The sequence below is a fragment of the Ictidomys tridecemlineatus genome, chromosome 6 (assembly GCF_052094955.1).
Source record: "Ictidomys tridecemlineatus isolate mIctTri1 chromosome 6, mIctTri1.hap1, whole genome shotgun sequence".
Classification (NCBI taxonomy): domain Eukaryota; kingdom Metazoa; phylum Chordata; class Mammalia; order Rodentia; family Sciuridae; genus Ictidomys; species Ictidomys tridecemlineatus.
The window spans coordinates 16,295,914-16,312,577 of NC_135482.1; the positions used below are offsets into that span (position 1 = coordinate 16,295,914).

The 16,664-nt window shown below is 42.5% G+C and overlaps 1 protein-coding gene across 1 annotated transcript in view; it reads left to right on the forward strand.

Moving 5' to 3' along the window:
* Positions 1-2,173: 2,173 nt before the first annotated feature.
* Glt8d2 (glycosyltransferase 8 domain containing 2) overlaps positions 2,174-16,664 on the forward strand; it is a 45,439-nt gene continuing 30,948 nt past the window's right edge. Inside the window, exon 1 of the mRNA XM_005322344.4 lies at positions 2,174-2,662. The gene's annotated coding sequence lies outside the window, so the exon portion shown is untranslated. The remainder of the gene's footprint in view (positions 2,663-16,664) is intronic.

Below are 16,664 nucleotides of genomic sequence, written 5' to 3' on the forward strand. Positions count from 1 at the left end.
TGAGGCAAGAGGATCTTGAGTTCAAAGCCAGGCTCAGAAACTTAGTGAGGTCCTAAGCAATTTAGCAAGAGGCTGTCTCAAAATAAAAAATAAAAAGGGCTGGGGGTGTGGTTCAGTGGTAGCACCCCTGGGTTCTGTTTAATTGTTTGTAATTTTTTTTTTAAGAGAGTGAGAGAGAGAGAGAGAGAGAGAGAGAGAGAGAGAGAGAGAGAGAGAGAGAGAGAGAGAGAGAATTTTTAATATTTATTTTTTAGTTCTCGGCGGACACAACATCTTTGTTGGTATATGGTGCTGAGGATCGAACCCGGGCTGCACGCATGCCAGGCGAGCGCGCTACCACTTGAACCACATCCCCAGCCCTCTGTTCAATTGTTGACTCCAAAAAAAAAAAAAAAAAAAAAAGGTATGACTTTCTGGGAGTAGCAAAAGAGGAGTAACAGCTAAGGTCAAGCCTGCTCCAAAGAAAGAGGACACGCTTGCTTGAGTGGGTGAGGGCTTCAGGGTAGGAGTTTGTAAGGAAATTCTGCTAGGGAGATGAATAATTCTGCCCACACAGCAACAGGGTGCTGCAGGAGATAATCCTACTGTCCTAACCCAAAATCCTAGTGTTTGAAATATACATCAAGAAGAACACAGTCGAGAGGTGCCGAACAGGAATTCCAATCTCAGTTTCATCACTAACTTGCTCTGGACACTTAAGACATTCACTTGCTCAAAGCCTCAGTTTACTCATCTGAAAATCGGAGCAAAGTTTAATTTACCAAAAAGAAATGTTATGAGAATAAAATGAAGTAGAAGTGAAAATGCTTTGGCAATGTTCAAAATTCTGTGCAAGTGGAAGATATTAAGATACTCCCACTCTCCTAGTTTAAGTCTGAGAAAATCCCACTAAGCCATTAGAAACTGTATTATTCAATTTAGTAGCCCCTGACCACATTGGCTAATGAGTACTTAATATGTGATTGGTGCAACTGAAGTACTGAATTTTAAATTTTACTAAATTTTGATTAATTTTGAATTGAAAAACTATTACTCCTTTCAGTTGTTGGGAAAATTTTCGAATTTATTTGAAACAACCCAAATATGTAAATCCACTTTTTAAACTGTAAATTTTATGAAATCTAAATACATATCAAGTATTTCCAATAGGATTTGAATTGAAATTTACTGCAAGTGTAAAATACACTCTAGAGACTCAGGAGGCGCAGGCAGGAATCGCAAGTTCAAAGCTACCCTCATCAATTTAGCAAAGCCTTAATCAACCTAGCAAGACCCTGTCTTAAAATAAAAATTAAGGGCTGGGGTTGTAGCTCAGTGGCAGAGCGCTTACCTAATACATGTGAGGCACTGGGTTCCATCCTCGGCATCACATATAAATAAATAAAAAATAAAGATACATCAACAACTAAAAAATATTTTTTTAAAAAATAGAAAATTAAAATTGAGCTGGGGATATAGTTCAGTTGGTAGAGTGCTCACCTCACATGCACAAGGCCCTGGGTTCAATCCCCAGCACCACAAAAAAATAAATAAATAGAGAGACAGAGAAAAAAAATTAAAATAAAACACATGCCAGATTTCAAAGACACAGTTAAAAAAAGTGAAATGTCTTGTTAATAATATTTTATATTGTGTGATGAAATGATATTTTATCTTGTGTAAAATAAAATATATCATTTAAATCAATTTTATTTCTTTGCACTTCTCTTAAGGCATCTGCTAGAACATTTAAAATTCCAGTGTGGCTTTGCATCCTGTTTCTATAGGAGGGTACCACTCCTGAAGGCGACAGAGTGGGCAACCTTAGTTCCTTGTAGAAACTAGAGAGAGGAGAGGGATCACTGCAGAATCAGTTCTATGATTCCAGACAAAGTGTGCTGGTGCCATTTCCAGGATTCTTGAGAATCATGACAGAAATACAGAACAACATAGATGTCCTTGATGCCAACCCCCTGAGTGATTCTTCTCTGGGTTCAGGCAGGATACACTCCATCTTGAAACTTCGGACATTATCATGCCTTGGTAGACTGAGACCATAGTTGCTGTCTGGGTTTTGATTTGCAGACGACAGCATTTCAATGAGCAGAGATTTCAGGAGCAGCTAGAGGCTGCAAAGACTCTCAAAACCAGCATGAATTTATTTTTACCTTCTCTTTCAGAGTTTATGTTAGATCTAACGTGTGGTTGAAATTCACCCTCGGAGCATTTGCTCTTCTCTGGGTTTGATTCTTTTCCTCTAGAACAGCCGTGTTTTAGATACGATTTGCAAGCGGACTGCAGGACGATGCTATGAGAGGAAGTCTGGCCCATCCGAGCTGGCCCGCCCTGCCCAGCACATCTGGAAGTGTTTCAGTGGCTGCCTGACTCTGCCAGCAACGCCTGGGCTCCCAGCTGCTCGGCGCAGGAGAGGAAGAAACCCGAGCCACCCAAAGTCAACGCAAGCAAAGGGGGGGTGCGGGTAGGGGAGGGATGTTCTTTTGGAAACTTAATAGAGGCCTTGGGGCTCTCTAGCCCTTTGAGATTTCCAATGAGATCTTAGAAGCAACGGAAGCAGCGTGAAGGGCTGCAGCCCTGAGCCAGCCACGATTTGAATGCTCTGCCCCTCAGCACTAGAGACTGGACCAAGGAGCACAAAGTCCCACCTACCCTCACCATTAACCAGGTAAGTAGAGAGATTTAGGAGCAGCATTCTGTCTTTCCATTCTAACCTGGCCTGTCGGCAGTAGTCCTTTATTTTGCTACAGATTCAAAGAAGTAATTCAGAGGTGTCAGTCAGTCTGTCCACACAAACTTTGCCTTCAGGAGTCCCCCAGCTTGTCTTTGTAGCATTCCAATGGAAACTTTCTTTCTTCCTTTCTTCTTTCCTTCCTTCCTTCCTTTTATTCTCCTTTTTGCCATTGCTACAAATCCAAGATACTCCATGTGCAAGGTTTTCATATCCTGGACTGTGTTTGCAGACCTGATTTTGTTTCCCTTCTCTTCCCAAAAACTATTTGTCAGTAGAGATTAGCAGTTGAATAAGACACGGATAAATGCTGGCATTTAATGCAGGTATGTTTCTGAGCCACAAATGACTTAATTGAGTTGTGATTCATGTTTTTGGAATCTGTTCTAGAAAACTGTTCTGAGGGCTCCCATATTCAGTAAGAGAACTGGCAGCTGTGGAAATCTCTGTGAGTTTGTAGTGGGTGGAGTAGTCAGAGTATTCAGGTCGAAAGTGCTTAATATCCAGATAATGTCCTATATTCGCTTTATCAACAAGTATAGGGCTGGGGATGTGGCTCAAGCGGTAGTGCGCTCGCCTGGCATGCGTGCGGCCAGGATTCGATCCTCAGCACCACATACAAACAAAGATGTTGTGTCTGCCGATAACTAAAATAAATATTAAAAAAAAATTATCTCTCTAGCGACAAGTGTAATACATTAGATAAGCCCAGGAGAGCCTGATACATAGTTCATGACATAAGTTAAGAAGGGATAGTAAACAGTAAGATGAGAGGAAGAGAACACAACAATATATAACAGCTGGATGTGCTGTGGAGAAGATGGGTGGTCCTGTAGCTGTTTGGCTCTGGGCAGCCAAATGTCCAATGGCTTTGGTTGGTCGGTTGGTTTTGCCTTTTCCTTTGCCTGTGTTTTGGTGTTGCCTCTTGTACCATGCCCCTTTTGTATTATGTAATGAAATTCCAGTTCCGCCTCAAACACAGCTAGCAGTAGAGCTGTGTAGTCGTGAGGACACAGCTCTGGGTCAGGCACAGGACTGAGTCCATGGGCTGCCCCTTGTAAACTTTATAAGCCTGACTCTGGACAAATTAACTTGCTGTATTTATCTGTAAAATGGGAATTAAAAAAACCTCATCATATCGATAAAAGACATACTACAGGGTCTGCAAAGCAGTGAGCCCGCAGGACTGGTCAGCTTCTCTGCTGATGGCGATGACAGCAGTGATGACAGAAGTGACCACACTTCCTGCATTTGGTGACACTCTGGCAGGCTGGTCACCCAGGTGGCCTCTATCTTCACATGCCTCCCCGAGACTCTGCTTTCCTCCTTCCTGCCTTCGAGCTCCTCTTTCTCCTTGCCCACTCTGTCTTTGCCTCGTCTTGGTTTCTCCTCTTTCCTTGCTGAGAGAAAGACATGTTCATTAAACCTGGTCGTTTTCATTTCCAGCTCCCAAGGCACGTGCTTCTCTAAATGCTGCCTTCATTTCAGCATTTTCCAAAGAATGTTCTGGAGACCTGGTCCCATGGCCTATGTAGCCCTGCAAACTCTGTCACCTTCTGAGAAACCTCAGAGCATATAATCTCTTTAGAGGTCCTGAGAATTCCCACAGTGGACAACTCCGCTTGAGGACTTTCAGCACAGTGGCGCCTAGTGAGCCATTTTGTCACATAATGTCAGCGAACACTTCTCGGAGCACACTCTGGGATATCCTGTTCTGGCCATCCTTGTGTTCATTTTGGTCCCTTTTGGACTTCCTCCTTTACCACTCAAGAACACCCAAGGGGACACCTCACTCTGTTCCCTAGTGCTGTGGTGTGGCTGTAGTTTGTCCTTGAGAAGTTCATGTGCTGGAGGCCTGGTCCTTGATGTGTCAGGGCTGGGAGATGTGGCGCCCCTGAGAGGCAGGGAAGGAAGTAAGCACCAAGGAGGGGGACTGTAGATGCCCTGTCCCAGGAACACAAGCTCCAGATAGGGAGCCTGGAACTTGCACCTCTGTGAGCTCTTACCTCTAGCGGGAGGTGGTCATGGCATGGAGGGTGTGTCCTTGTCAGATGACCACCGAACGTAGGTATATTTAAGGCACTCAACACTACCTCTTAGCCTCCCCACCCCATGTCTTCCCTCCTCCTTTTTGATTCCCAGGTCCTTACCCATTCCTCCCTACCTGCAATGATCGATGTGATTAATCATCGTCTGTGGCCCTGTTAAATAAAATCTGGTGGTGGCCTAGGTTTCTCCTTCGTTTCCCAATCCTGAAAGCCTCTACCAGCTAATCAGAGTTGGCATGTAAAATAAGACTAACAGGTTCAGATTTTTTAAGTGTTTTTCTGAAGCATCCTTCCCATTTCGCCTCTTCTTCCAAGGCAGAGCTAATTTCCTAGCCACTGCCAGGTCTCAGACATTCTTTCCAGGTTTGGCCATGGGCCCAAACTCTCTGGCAACTCTCTGGCATCTGGTGAAACAGCTCCCTACACAAGGTCTTCAGGGACCCATATTTAACCGTACCAGCCTCTAAGTTCTCTAAGCTCTTCTCCTTTCCTCAGGGGCAGGCCCTCAGGCCTCCCTCTGCCTCTTTCCTCCCCTCTTTGAAGTCCAGGGCCTTGCCTCAGGAATGCCTCTCCATGGCTGTCAGGAGCTGACTTCCTGCTCCTCCTCTCCGGCTGTCCTGAAGATAGGCCTGTGCATGCACAGGGTTGATCATTTATTATCCAGGGAAACCGGCACGTGGCAGTCCCCCCACCGGGAGAGCTCACAGAGGTGCAAGTTCCAGGCTCCCTCTCTGGAGCCTCTGTTCCTGGGACAGGGCATCTACAGTCCCCCTCCTTGGTGCTTACTTCCTTAGTGAAGGAAGCGCTGACCCCTCTCTCCCTGGGGTTGAAGAGCAGAGCAACAAGAGCTTCTTCCTTTTTCTTTCTCCCTCCTATTTCTCATTCATTCAACAAGTAGTCACTGAGTTCCCGCCTCAGGACAGGATGAGTGGGTAAGCCACAGTCCCTGTCCTCAACCGTCTCATGGTCTGGTAGAGGAGACAGGCATGCCACAAGATTACAAAATGTGGTGCAGCTTGCAAGGGTAGAGTGGACATCAGCAGAGGGCCACCACCACCCGGGGGGCCACTGCGGGAAGCTTCCCTGAGGAGGAGGAGGAGCCTGAACGGAGTCTTTAAGGCACCACCAACAGTTTACTGGGGAAGTAGGCAGGAAAGGACATTCCAGGCAGAGTGTCTGCATGAAAACCACAGTCCAGAGGCAAGATGGGCGCAGTGTTGCGTTGGGGATAGAGGAGGGTAGAGAGTAATCCTGAAGCAGCTCAGCGTGACAGAGACATGGCATGGGGACCCACAGGTGTCACTGGAAGCTTGGACCTTAACCTTTTGTTAGTGGGTTCTAGCAAGTGGCTTTAAGCAGAAAAGACACTCAGAGTTGCGGAAGGGTCTTTTTAAGGCTAATTTTTAAATTTTATTTTTATATTTTAGTTGTAGATGGACACAATGCCTTTATTTTTATGTATTTATTTTTACATGGTGCTGAGGATCGAACCCAGTGCCTCACCCATGCTAGGCAAGGGCTCTACCACTGAGCCACAACCCCGGCCCTAAGGCTAAATTTAAGAATTGTCACATAATGGTATATATTAGTGGGGTACGGTATGATATTTCAGTACATGTGTACTATGTATAATGAACAGATCATGCTAATTAGTATATTCATCACCTCAAAGATTTACTATTTCTTGATGTTGAGAAGATTCAAAATCCTATTTCCCATTCTGAAATAAACAATTACCTGTTGTCAACCACAGTCACCCTCCTGTGCTGTAGAACATTAGAAGTTATCTCTTATACAACTGCACGCCTGTACCTGCTGGCCTTCCTCTCTCCCACTCCCCACAGCTGCGGTGTAAATCATTCAGTCCAATTCTATAAACAAGTGGCTTGCATTCTCCAAACCCATAATGTAGTGACAAATAAAAAGGCAGTGGGGTGGGGCTGACCAATAATGAACAACAGGGGCTAGGGCTGGGGCTCAATGGCAGGGCACTTACCTGGCACATATGAGGTGCTGGGTTCGATTCTCAGCACCACATAAAAATAAATCAACAAAATAAAGGTATTTGTCCATCTACAACTTAAAAAAATAATGAACAACAATATTGGGATAATGAGGGAAGTTGAATGGACAACTTATTGGTTGATGTTATCAATGTTACTTTTCTTAGGTGAGATCATGGCATTGTGATGATATAGGAAGATGTGTGTGTGTGTGTGTATGGTTTTTGTTGTTGTTGTTGTTTTAGGATGTCCTTCTTTATTTTTAATTAATGAATGTATTTATTTTTGGTACCAGGGACTGAACCCAGAGATGCTTTACCACTGAGCCACATCCCCAGCCCTTTTTATTTTTATTTAGAGACAGGGTCTCACTAATTTGCTTAGGGCCTTGCTAAATTGCTGAGTTGGCCTTGAACTTGAGATCCTCCTGCCTCAGCCTCCCAAGAAGCTGGGATTACAGGTGGGTGCCACTGTGCCCAACAGGATATTTTACTCTAAGGGGAGATCTGCTGAAGTATTTAGGGGTGAAGTGTTGTGATGTCTGCAACTGCAAGTACATAGCGAGAGCCGTGGAGTGAATACGACAGATTAGCAGATGATGAATGGGCTGCAGAGTACGTGGTGGGTGCTTATCTCAACTTTTCAATAGATTCAAAATGTTTCAAATGAAACTAAGAAAAGGAAAATCAAGCCAGAAGTCAAGCTGAATGTGTGTTTGAAATAAAAATAATAAAAAGGTGATCATTATTTTTTGATATAATTATCAAGCAACAACAACAAAAAAAGCTACTGAGACAGTTACGCCACTGATGACTCGGGGAAGAGGAGGGTGGGGGGACCTCTGGGCGGGAAGGCCAGGCGGGAGGTTCCTGCAGAGTCAGTGTTGTTCCTGCACCTGAGTGGCTTCTGTGTGGAGGGTTTTCATTTCCCTGGTGAACATACACGGTTCTCAGCAGCATCCTAAAGGAGTCGGCTGTACCTTCCTCTCTCTAGTCCATAAATATTTTTGAGGACCGATACTGCCAGGCACCTGTCTAGATGTTAGCAATTTGTCAATAAAAACAAAAACAAACTTTCCTGCCTCGGGGAGCTTATAATGTATCCTTTGGAGGGCGAACCATAAACCATAACAAAGAGGCAGAATGGCAGATGGCAGTAATTGCCAAGGAGCTGATACATGTGTGTGTGTGGATATATATCAAGCCACTTGAATATCCCAGGAGAACATTCTAGATGTAGGGAATGGCTAGTAGAAAGGCTGAGGTGAAGTCTGTCTGCCAAGGAAGCCAGTGATCATGGAGATCTTGTGGGAGGACATTGAGGGACTCAGCTCTGACCCCGAGACAGACAGGCAGGCCTCAGAGGGTTTGGCGCAGAGGCTCTGGCTCGTAGTTTCACAGGCTGACTGTTTTTTGGTTATGAAATCAACGGGAGGGAAACAGCCATGGAATAAGACAGTCAAAGAGTCCAAGGATGGTGGTCAGCCAGGGTCAGGACCTGAAGGTGGTGAAAATGGTGGATGTATTCTGCAGGAAGAACAGACAGCATTTATTACCAGTCCACACGTGGGGTAGGGAAGCAAGTGGGGCCAAGGATAGCACCAACTTTAGTTTTCGCTGGAACAATTAGTTCCATTAACTGGTTTGGGAGAGCTGGTTAGGGTGCCTGGTTGGGGGAGGCCTCATGAGCTCAGATTGGGACACATGGACGCCTTCAAGTGGATATGCCAAGTGACCCGTTGGACTTAGGAGTCTGGAATCCACATGGGGACAGAAACGTGGGAGTTGTTGGCATAGAAATGGTATTTAAAGCTGTGAAACAGGAGGAGATTTCCTCCGAAGAGAGTTCTCAGTAAAGGGCTGTATGCTGTATGCTCAGGAGGTAGGAGCAAAGGAGACAGTTGGCAAAAGAGACTGAGAGTGAGCTTCAGGAAGGCAGAGGAAACACCGGGTGTGGTGGCACTTACCTGTGATCCCAGCGGCTCGGGAGGCTGAGGCAAAAGGATCACAAGTTCAAGGCCAACCTCAGCAACTTCCCAAGACCTTATCAAAGCAAAACTTATAAAAAGGGCTAGGGATTTGGCTTAGGGTAAAGTTCCTGGTCCCCAAAACAAAAAGCCTCCTCCATCATTCCCTCTAGCTGTCCATGCCTGACTCCCTGTCAGTGTTCTGTCTGTTCTGAACTTGGCTCCTCTGTCACTGATACCACTGGTTATCGGTGACAAGTTCTACTTCTTCACATGTTTAAGTCTGAACATTAGAGAAGCATGCCAAGGCAAGGATATAAAGCAGGGTTTATTTAAAAAGGGGTAACAGACTTCTCCTGGGAGGGAGAAGGGGCCATAGCTGGCATCCTGGTATCTCGAGAAGCGGGGTGTTCTGCCCTTTTTGTAAGTCCTAGGCTTCCTTTGTTCTCCTGGCCTCTTCCCCTTATCATCACTCTCCTTCCAGCCTATGTGATAGGCTTAGAAATGCTGCATAGTGGGGTGGCCAACAGGTGGGAAACAGGTGGGCTGAAGGGGGAAGGGCAGGATGGAGCAGACCTGGACACATTAATTGACAACCTAATAGCTCCATGTAGGGAAGGCAATTCCTGGGACAAGGTACCTTAGCCACAGGTTGGAGCAGGGGCAGGTTCTTGATAAGGGTGGAGGAAGGGCTCTGAAAGAATTAACAGTTCAGTCCTTCAGGGGACAGTCTCCAACTTGCTGGACTCACTCAAAATTGGCCTCCTTGATCCAACCTGACTCAATTTACCTATCTATATTGACAGCCTAATTCTGACTTCACAAGTACCAAAAAAAAAAAAAAAAGACAAATTCACAGCAGCTTAAAAATGCATGGGTTTATTCTTCTCATATATCTGGAGGATGTGAGTATGGAAGGCATTGATTCTCCATTTGATGTCAGGGCTGGCTGTTCTCTGCAGCTCTTGCCCTCTCCCTCATAGTTACAAGATGGCTGCCTAGCTCCAGCATTTGTGGGCCCAGGCAAGGCAGGAAGAAGGAGGAATTGCCCCTTCATCCAGAAAGCAAAAGCATACCCAGTGTCCCTGCAGATTTTTACTTTAGTTCATCTGCAGATCTACATAATGTGGCTACTCCTAGCTGCAAAGGAGGTGAGTGAAGTCTGTATTTAGGTTTTTCTGCCTCTTGTGGAAATGGGCAAGGGAAAGAGGATGGGCACCTGCCAAGAATGAGAAATGCTGAAATGACTCAGATGCAGTCCCTGCTCTCAAGGGGCCAGCCTTCTCACGAGGAAGCACAGGCCTGAATGGAGTGGTTTGGATCAGTTCAGGAGAGATGGGAAGCCTTCCGGACCCCCCACCCCCACCCTCTCCTCAGCACTGGAATGAATGCCCTGGTCTCACTCTGCCAGGTCACCTCAGCATCCTGCTGTCATCCTGGGTCCTTCACCCAAGTGTGGACTCCCTAGGGACTGGCCTCTGAATCTGTGGTCCTGGTGTATTACTAGAGTCTCAATAAATACCTGTTGACTGAATGTATGAATAAATAGGTGAAAGGAATCACCCTAATTTCCTTCCTGTCCTGTGCTGGGCACTTAATCCCTCTCGGCATTTTCATCAATTAACTTCATATTTACATTCTCTCAGCAAAATCTCTAACTCTTCCCAGAAAATAGCCCTGGTTCCGCACCTCCTCCAGCCACACCCTACGTGCCTGCAGGGGATAAATGCACTGCTTAGGTTGAGGCTTTCTTAACCCAACCATTACCCAATCATTTCACAATCTATTCCTTCTTTCTTCCTTCCTTCCCTCCTTTCTTTTTGTACCAGGGATCGAATCCAGGGCACTTAACCACTGAGCCACATCCTAAGCCCTTTTTATTTTTTTGAGACAGGGCCTCACTAGGAGGCTGAGGCAGGCTCTGAACTTGCAATCCTCCTGCGTCAGCCTCCTGAGCTGCTGGAAATACCTTTACACTTCCTTGCATTTTTTCACACACTGAGCTTTTGGGGGACAACTCATATCTAAACATAAGAAAGTAGAATTGCTATGTAACATGTGGTAGCTCTATTTTTTGAGAAACTTCCATACTGTTTTCTAAAATCATTATACCAAGTGTTCCCTTTTCTCTACATGCTCCCTTTTTAACTTTTTGACTTTTTTCCCCCCTTCTTTGTGATGCTGGAGATTGAACCCAGGGCCTTGCATATAACAGGCAAGTGCTCTACCACTGAGCTACACTCCCAGCCTTTGGTTTTTGATAACAGTCATTCTATCAGGTGTGAAGTGGTATCTCGTGGTTTTGATTTGTGTGTCTCTGGTGATTCGTGATGTTGGGCATCTTTTCATATATACCTATTGGTCATTTGTATGTCTTCTTTTGAGAAGTTTCAGGACTTTTGCCCATTATTAAAATCAGGTTATTTATCAGGGGCAGTAGCACACACTTGTAATCTCAGCTCTGGAGGCTGAGGCAGGAGGATCACAAGTTTAAGGCCAGACTCAGCAATTTAGTGAGATTGCAAGCAACCTATGAGACCCTGTCTCAAAATAAAGAATAAAAATGGCTGTGGATGTGGCTCAGTGTTTAAGCGCCCTTGGGTTCAATCCCTGGTACAAAGAAAAAAAAAATCCGGTTATTTGGCTCTTTTTGCTATGGAGTTACATGAGATCCTTGTATATTTTGCAATCTTAATTTCTTATTGGACATATGGTTTGCAAACATCTTCTCCCATTAAATTTTATATCTTATATTTAAATGCTTGATCCATTTTGTATCTACTGTAAGAAAAAGATCTAGTCTTACCTTTTTTTGCCATCAGACATCCAGTTTTCCCAACCTCATTTATTGAAGAAACTATTTTCTCCCCATGGTGTTTTTTGGTACCTTTGTGGAAAATTAGTTGGCCATGTATGCCTGGGTTTATTTGTAGGATCTCTGTTCTGCTCCACTGATCTCCATGTCTGTTTTTATGCCGGTATCCTACTGCGTTGATTATATAGCTTTGTAATATTATTGGAAATCAGTAATATTTCTATTACTGTGAAAAATGGTGTTGAATTTTTTTTATTGTTGGTTGTTCAAAACATTACATAGTTCTTGATATATCATATTTCACACTTTGATTCAAGTGGGTTATGAACTCCCATTTTTACCCCGTATACAGATTGCAGAATCACATCAGGTACACTTCCATTGATTTACATATTGCCATACTAGTGTCTGTTGTATTCTGCTGCCTTTCCTATCCTCTACTATCCCCCCTCCCCTCCCCTCCCCTCCCCGCTTCTCTCTCTACCCCCTCTACTGTAATTCATTTCTCCCCCTTGTATTATTTTTCCCTTTCCCCTCACTTCCTCTTGTATGTAATTTTGTATAACCCTGAGGGTCTCCTTCCATTTCCATGCATTTTCCCTTCTCTCTCCCTTTCCCTCCCACCTCTCATCCCTGTTTAATGTTAATCTTCTTCTCATGCTCTTCGTCCCTACTCTGTTCTTAGTTACTCTCCTTATATCAAAGAAGACATTTGGCATTTGTGTTTTAGGGATTGGCTAGCTTCACTTAGCATAATCTGCTCTCATGCCATCCATTTCCCTCCAAATTCTATAATTTTGTCATTTTTTAATGCAGAGTAATACTCCATTGTGTATAAATGCCACATTTTTTTTTATCCATTTGTCTATTGAAGGGCATCTAGGTTGGTTCCACAGTCTTGCTATTGTGAATTGTGCTGCTATGAACATCGATGTAGCAATGTCCCTGTAGCATGCTCTTTTTAGGTCTTTAGGGAATAGATCGAGAAGGGGAATAGCTGGGTCAAATGGTGGTTCCACTCCCAGCTTTCCAAGAAATCTCCATACTGCTTTCCAAATTGGCTGCACCAATTTGCAGTCCCACCAACAATGAACAAGAGTACCCTTTTCCCCACATCCTCGCCAGCACTTGTTGTTGTTTGACTTCATAGTGGCTGCCAATCTTACTGGAGTGAGATGATATCTTAGGGTGGTTTTGATTTGCATTTCTCTGACTGCTAGAGATGGTGAGCATTTTTTCATGTATTTGTTGATTGATTGTATGTCCTCCTCTGAGAAGTGTCTGTTCAGGTCCTTGGCCCATTTGTTGATTGGGTTGTTTGTAATCTTATTGTCTAATTTTTTGAGTTCTTTGTATACTCTGGATATTAGGGCTCTGTCTGAAGTGTGAGGAGTAAAGATTTGTTCCCAGGATGTAGGCTCCCTATTTACCTCTCTTATTGTTTCTTTTGCTGAGAAAACACTTTTTAGTTTGAGTAAGTCCCATTTGTTGATTCTAGTTATTAACTCTTGTGCTATGGGTGTCCTATTGAGGAATTTGGAGCCCGACCCTACAGTATGTAGATCATAGCTAACTTTTTATTCTATCAGATGCCGTGTCTCTGATTTGATATCAAGCTCCTTGATCCATTTTGAGTTAACTTTTGTGCATGGTGAGAGAAAGGGATTCAGTTTCATTTTGTTGCATATGGATTTCCAGTTTTCCCAGCACCATTTGTTGAAGATGCTATCCTTCCTCCATTGCATGATTTTAGCTCCTTTATCAAATATAAGATAGTTGTAGTCTTGTGGATTGGTTTCTGTGTCCTCTACTCTGTACCATTGGTCCACCCGCCTGTTTTGGTACCAGTACCATGCTGTTTTTGTTACTATTGCTCTATAGTATAGTTTGAAGTCTGGTATCGCTATACTGCCTGATTCACACTTCCTGCTTAGCATTGTTTTTGCTATTCTGGGTCTTTTATTTTTCCATATGAATTTCATGATTGCTTTCTCTATTTCTACAAGAAATGCCATTGGGATTTTGATTGGCATTGCATTAAACCTATAGAGAACTTTTGGTAATATCGCCATTTTGATGATGTTACTTCTGCCTATCCATGAACAGCGTATATTTTTCCATCTTCGAAGATATTCTTCTATTTCTCTCTTTAGGGTTCTGTAGTTTTCATTGTATAAGTCTTTCACCTCTTTTGTTAGTTGATTCCCAAGTATTTTATTTTTTTGGAGGATATTGTGAATGGAGTGGTTGTCCTCATTTCCATTTCAGAGGATTTGTTGCTGATATACAGGAATGCCTTCGATTTATGCGTGTTGATTTTATATCCTGCCACTTTGCTGAATTCATTTATTAGCTCTAATAGTTTCTTTGCAGACCTATTTGGGTCTGCTAGGTATAGAATCATGTCATCTGCAAATAGTGATAATTTAAGTTCTTCTTTTTCTATTTTTATGCCTTTAATTTCTTTCGTCTGTCTAATTGCTCTGGCCAGTGTTTCCAGAACTATGTTGAACAGAAGTGGTGATAGAGGGCATCCCTGTCTTGTTCCAGATTTTAGAGGGAATGCCTTCAATTTTTCTCCATTCAGAATGATGCTAGCCTGAGGCTTAGCATAGAGAGCTTTTACAATGTTGAGGTATGTTCCTGTTATCCCTAGTTTTTCTAGAGTTTTGAACATGAAGCGATGCTGTACTTTGTCGAATGCTTTTTCTGTGTCTATCGAGATGATCATATGGTTCTTATCTTTAAGTCTATTGATGTGGTGAATAACATTTATTGATTTCCGTATATTGAACCAGCCTTGCATCCCAGGGATGAATCCTACTTGATCATGGTGCACAATTTTTTTTGATATGTTTTTGAATCCGATTCGCCAGAATTTTATTGAGGATTTTTGCATCTAGGTTCATTAGAGATATTGGTCTGTAGTTTTCTTTCTTTGAAGTGTCTTTGTCTGGTTTAGGAATCAGGGTGATGTTGGCCTCGTAGAATGAATTTGGAAGTTCTCCCTCTTTTTCTATTTCCTGAAATAGCTTGAAAAGTATTGGTATTAGTTCCTCTTTAAAGGTTTTGTAAAACTCTGCTGTATACCCAGTCGGTCCTGGGATTTTCTTACTTGGTAGTCTTTTGATGGTTTCTTCTATTTCCTCAATTGATATTGGTCTGTTTAGATTGTCTATATCCTCCTGACTCAATCTGGGCAGATCATATGACTTAAGAAATTTATCGATGCCTTCACTATCTTCTATTTTATTGGAGTATAAGGATTCAAAATAATTTCTGATTATCTTCTGTATTTCTGAAGTGTCTGTTATGATATTGCCTTTTTCATCCTGTATGCTAGTAATTTGAGTTCTCTCTCTTCTTCTCTTCGTTAGCATGGCTAAGGGTCTGTCGATTTTATTTATTTTTTCAAAGAACCAACTTTTAGTTTTGTCAATTTTTTCAATTGTTTCTTTTATTTCAATTTCATTAATTTCAGCTCTGATTTTAATTATTTCTTGCCTTCTACTTCTTTTGCTGTTGTTTTGCTCTTCTTTTTCTAGGATTTTGAGATGAAGTATGAGATCATTTATTTGTTGTTTTTTTCTTTTTTTTTAAGGAATGAACTCCAAGCAATGAATTTTCCTCTTAGAACTGCTTTCAATGTGTCCCATAGATTCCAATATGTTGTGTCTGTGTTTTCATTTATCTCTAAGAATTTTTTAATTTCCTCCTTGATGTCTTCTATAACCCATTGATCATTCAGTAACCTATTGTTCATTCTCCAAGTGATGCATAATTTTTCCTTCCTTCTTTTATCATTGATTTTCAGTTTCATTCCATTATGATCAGATAAGATGCATGGTATTATCTCTACTCCTTTATATTGTCTAAGAGTTGCCCTGTGACATAATATATGATCTATTTTTGAGAAGGATCCATGTGCTGCTGAGAAATAAGTGTAACTGCTTGATGTTGGGTGGTATATTCTATATATGTCAATTAAGTCTAGGTTATTAATTGTGTTATTGAGTTCTATAGTTTCCTTATTCAACTTTTGTTTGGAAGATCTGTCCAGTGGTGAGAGAGGTGTGTTGAAGTCTCCCATGATTATTGTATGGTGGTATATTAGACTCTTGAACTTGAGAAGAGTTTGTTTGATGAACATAGCTGCATCATTGTTTGGGGCATATATATTTATGATTGTTATGTCTTGTTGGTGTATGGTTCCCTTGAGCAGTATGTAGTGTCCCTCTTTATCCCTTTTGATTAACTTTGGCTTGAAATCTATTTTATTTGATATGAGTATGGACACTCCTGCTTGTTTCCGAAGTCCATATGAGTGATATGATTTTTCCCAACCTTTCACCTTCAGTCTATCTATGTCTTTTTCTATCAAATGCGTCTCCTGTAGGCAGCATATTGTTGGGTCTTGTTTCGTGATCCATTCTACTAGCCTGTGTCTCTTAATTGGTGAGTTTAAGCCATTAACATTTAGGGTTATTATTGAGATATGGGTTGTTCTTCCAGCCATATTTGTTTATTTATGTTACTAAACATGGTTTGTTTTCCTCTTTGATTATTTCCCCCCCTTTACTGTCCTACCTCCCCTGTTGGTTTTCATTGTTATTTTCCATTTCCTCTTCCTGTCATGTTTTGCCTAGGATGTTTTGAAGAGATAGTTTTCTAGCTGCAGATTCTTTTAACTTTTGTTTATCGTGGAAGGTTTTAATTTCATCTTCTATCCTGAAGCTTAATTTCGCTGGATACATGATTCTTGGTTGGAACCCATTTTCTTTCAGTGTTTGAAATATGTTATTCCAGGATCTTCTAGCTTTCAGAGTCTGTGTTGAGAGATCAGCTGTTATCCTGATTGGTTTACCCCTAAATGTAATCTGCTTCCTTTCTCTTGAAGCTTTTAAAATTCTCTCCTTATTCTGTATGTTGGGCATCTTCATTATAATGTGTCTAGGTGTAGATCTCTTATGATTTTGCACATTCAGCGTCCTGTAGGCTTCTAGGATTTGGGATTCTGTCTCATTCTTCAAGTCTGGGAAGTTTTCTCGTATTATTTCATTGAATAGATTGCTCATTCCTTTGGTTTGGACCTCTATACCTTCCTGTA